Here is a 4,992-nt window from a genome sequence, read left to right on the forward strand (position 1 = left end):
AAATATTAGCGCGGCCGGTGTATAAGGTGTCAACGGTACTGTCGTCTGCATAGCAATGAATATTCCCAATTTGCAACAAATCATTGATATGCCGAAGAAACAAAGTGGGTGATAGAACGCAGCCTTGTGGAATACCAGCATTGTCGAATTTTAAGTCGGAGCATGCACCATCGACAACGATCTTGATGCTCCGATCTGCCAAAAAACTGGTAATCCAATTGCATAATATCCCGGGAAGCCCATAGGAAGGAAGCTTCGAAAAAAGCGCTTTGTGCCACACGCGATCGAAGGCCTTCGCTATGTCCAAGCTGGCTGCTAATGCCTTACCCTTGCTCTCAACTGCTTCAGCCCATCTATGAGTAAGATAAACTAGAAGATCACCGGCCGACCGACCCCGACGGAAACCATACTGGCGGTCGCAAATCAGCTGGTTCTCCTGTGGATACCGCAGGAGCTGGCAGTTTATAAGGGACTCCATTATTTTGGAGAGCAAGGAAGTGATGGCTATAGGCCTATAATTGGACGGATCTGAGCGGTTGCCTTTTTTAGGGATCGGATGCACCAAAGCAGTCTTCCAGGAGTTCGGGACTACGCCTAATGCGTAGGATTGCCGGAAAAGACGCGCTAAGGCCGGTGCCAACTCGGGAGCACATGTCCGTAGCACGATTGGAGGGATGCCATCGGGTCCACTCGACTTGTGAATGTTCAAGGAAAGAAATGCGTTCCGAATCGCGGGATTGATGGTGGTGACTTTCCTCGGTCATCCAGAGTCGAGTTCGACGCGAAGAGAGACCCTAGAAGATCGGCCTTCTCCTTCGCGGTATGGGCCAATGACTCACCGTCCCTGTGCAAAGATGGAAAAGAAGGCTGACAGAAATTCCCTAGGACAGCCTTAGCGAGAGACCAGAACGCACGTGTTCCTGATGGGAAGCGCACCAGTCTCACGCCAATTCTGCCAATGTACTTCGACTTCGCCTCAGCTATCACGTTTTTGAAGGACCTAAAGGCAGACTTATATTCCTTTCTGAATGTGCTGGTCTTTGCATCACGAGACGCCGATGCGTTAGCCCAGTCTTGGTAGCGTTCCCATTTTCGGCGTGAAGCCGTCTTACAGAGGCGACCAAACTAGGGCTGGGACTTGCCACCAATGGGCACCGCAGAATATGGAATGAAAAGTTCCATACCCTGAAGCACCACATCGGCGATAGAGTCAGCAACAAGTTCGGATCATCCATCGAGAAACAAACTCGCCCCCATGGGTAAGATGCAAAGAAGGACCGCATCCCATCCCAATCTGCTGACTTATAGTGCCACACGCGACGACAGCCCGCGAAACGAGGTCGTGAGTATCGCGTAACTGGCACTTTACTCCGGACGAGACAGTGGTCCATTTCACGATCTAAATAAAACCTCCTCTCCCGGATCTACAACTTCTTTGGCATCAGATTTTATTAAATTCAAATCCTTTGTAATATCTGCTTTAAACACTCTTCAGTGCCAAGTAGAATTTCTTGGGAGAGAGCTTGACCGTCAGGAGATGCGGCATAGACGGAAGATGCTTCTTCTTCATGGTGTCCCAGAGGAGAAGACTGAAGACACGTCGGCTCGCGTCACGGGTCTAGTAGCGGATCATCTCTTGCTTCCAAACTTTTCAAGCGCCAGCATTAAGCACTAATACCGCTTAGGTCAACGGTCAGATAAGAAACCCAGGCCTATTGTGGTAAAATTTACTGGAGTTAGCATCCGCGATAAAGTTTGGTTCGCAAAAACCAAATTTAAAGGCACGGGATTAACACAGTCGGAGGTATTGACGAAAAGCAGACACGATGTTTTCCTCGAAGCCAGAAAACGCTTTGGCATAAATAAGTGCTGGACGCGGGACGGTTTCATATACGTAATAGCGCTGGATGGTGCTCGTCATCGAGTTGAAAGCCTGTCGGACCTCAACAGCATACCCACTGCGTCTACTACGAAGTCGCCGGTTCAAACAAAGTCTTGTGACGCCAAAGGTGACAAGTGACAGTTGACAAGGTAATTGTTACACGTACTAAGAGACTGATAAAAAAGTAATTTCTAATGTTTACTTTCTCGACTTTACTATCTTAGTACCCACTTGTTAATTTTATTTATATCTAATAATTTCTCTTACGGTTACCTACTCTAATTATTTTATCATTGTGTGTGTCAAACTGTCAAATGTCCGAAGTGTCAATGTCTTACTTAATAATTATCTATCATCTGTCACAGACTAAATTATTCTGTCTCGCACGTGACATTGGCGAAATAATCTGTGCCTTTTTGGCACAAATAAAAGCCACAAAAAAAAAATTATTCTGTCACAGAACGCAGGATTAATTTTCATATTATGTACATAGATATTTAAATATAGACTTGGCATTGGGATCTTGTTGTTATGGATGTTTTTTATTTTTTTATTTTATTGTCAGTGTTGTTATTGTTCTTTTATGTTTTCGTTATTTTGGATTTTCTTTTATTATTATTATGATTTATTTTTATTTTTATTATTATTATTATTATTTTTTGTTTAAGTTTTGGGTTACATGTTTGATGCATGAATCCTGCTTTGTTCATTTTATATAGATTTTTGTTTTTGAGTGTAATAAATGTGCTTTGTTTTCCTTACAGCTGGCGGATAAATGGACATTATACTAAATTTATTATATATTTTTAGCAGTTATAGACTTTTTATAATATTGAAATAGATATTATTATATATTTAAAATAATTTATATACATATTTATTATTATTTATACTTTACTTAAAGTTGTAGTTACAATGGCTTTTAATGACAGCTCTGATAGTGAATCTTTTTTTTCTTTATCCTCAAATGGTTCGAACAGTGACAGTAGTTTCCATAGTATACATTCCGTCAACGAGTCCCTTGATACTTATTTCTCTGATGTTGAAAAAATTTTTAATATTGTTCATATTAATGCACAAAGTATTCCTGCACATTATCGAGACTTACTATCCTCTTTCCAGAATAAAAATCTTCATGCAATAATCATGAGTCATGGATTAAACCCTGTTTGCCGTCTACAACGTATTCACTCCCTGGTTTCCATCTGATCCGAAATGATCGTTTAGGGCGAACGGGCGGGGGTGTTGCCATATATCTCAGATCTCATATTGCATACGCGATCATTAGTTACTCTCAGTCTCACACCAATGGTGAGGCAGAACACCTTTTCATTTCACATGCTGATAACAAAAGTACTCATCCCAAAAATATAATTGTAAAATTACACACTAGGGTCCGTCGGAATAACATACCAGCAGCTGCGCGAATGAAAAAAGGCATTTACACAGAAAACTTACAGATTAGTGGAGAGAAGCGTAAGATTTTTGTAAATGAACACCTCACGTAAAAAAATAAGAAGATGTTTCAGAGTACACGTGAAGTATGCAAAAAACAAAACTTTCGTTTCGTTTGGGTTAAACATGGTTGTGTTCTTGTGCGTGAAAATGAGACATCGCATGTCATCGCAATTCGTAAAGAAGAAGACTTGTCTAAAATCAAACCTAAACGCTGAACGTGAGTTAGTTCTGCATATTACTTGTCCCATAGTAATGTTTCTGGTATCCCTTTTTCAAACTAATTTTAAGTTTAGTAACAAAAACAACATTAGTATTAGTTTACATCTGTACTTGCACTACTCTGTACAAAAATTATCTACTACCCCACAACATCGCGTTCATTGGTATTGTTTGTGAATAATGTTGATATTTATTTCCAACTTATACTAAATCTCGTTATAAAAATAATATTTTTACTCTTTACCCACATAATAAGTAAATTAAATATTATTAAAACTGGTTTCTATAATTTAACACAATATTATAAGATAGTTTTGACATTTATACAATATAATCATAACGTAACTTTATTTCTTTTTTGTTATGATAAAATTTATAATATATGTATACGTGTGTACCTATATAGATTTCTCGAACCAATACTGTCGTCTGATTTGTATTCTTTATTTTTAACATTTTATATAAAAATATACTCATGTTCATAAATCATCATTATACACCTCGTTTAAAATATTTAATAATTACAATTAGACGTCTTTTACATTATTTTAACATTTATATAATTATACCCATATTGTATGTATATTGGCGTGCATCTATGTATGTATTTATGTATGTGATATATTGGTTACATAAGTTTATTTTTTCTAGCAATTTATTTATTTTATTTTTTGTTACCGTGTATTTTTATATTTCTTTCTTATTTACAGTATACACTTAGATCATAAATTAAACGTACGTCTGATTTATTTCGCCTTTTTTTGCATTACGTATTTGATATTTTACCACTCAACGAATCGAAGACGAACAGTATTGAATACGATGAATATTATTATTACATATGAATATCATGCAAAGCCATAATCAAATTTAAACAGAACTATCCAATATATAATTAGCTCATACTTATTCGTGAATGATAATAATTCGAATCAAATAATTTATATAACCATTACGCTTGTAACATCATCACCTTCATTATTATTCCTAATATTTCTTTACACATTGTCCAATGCTCATGCTTGAAAATATTTCGTTATAGTATCAAAATTGCGGGGGAATCAGAACCAAACTAAACACCGTTTTGACATGAACATTTTATCTAATTCTTATGATGTTATTATTTTAACGGAAACTTGGCTAACACCTGATATATCTGATGGCGAGTTTATTGACGAGCGGTATATCGTATTTCGCTGTGATCGAGATCGTGCGGCGACTGGCAAGTTGGACGGGGGCGGGGTACTAGTAGCCGTGCGGCGCGAGCTGGGTGCCGTGCGCTGCGCGCTGCCTGCGCCCGCGCCGACTGTTGTGGACTGCGTCCCCGTCCAGTTGTCGGCTTCGCCTCGCGCCAAGCGACACATTATTAATGCAGTGTATATACCGCCCAATCTCTGCGTTGATATATAAATCTCCTATTTAGACCTCCTCAG

Source organism: Vanessa cardui, chromosome W (assembly GCF_905220365.1).
Source record: "Vanessa cardui chromosome W, ilVanCard2.1, whole genome shotgun sequence".
NCBI classification, from domain to species: domain Eukaryota; kingdom Metazoa; phylum Arthropoda; class Insecta; order Lepidoptera; family Nymphalidae; genus Vanessa; species Vanessa cardui.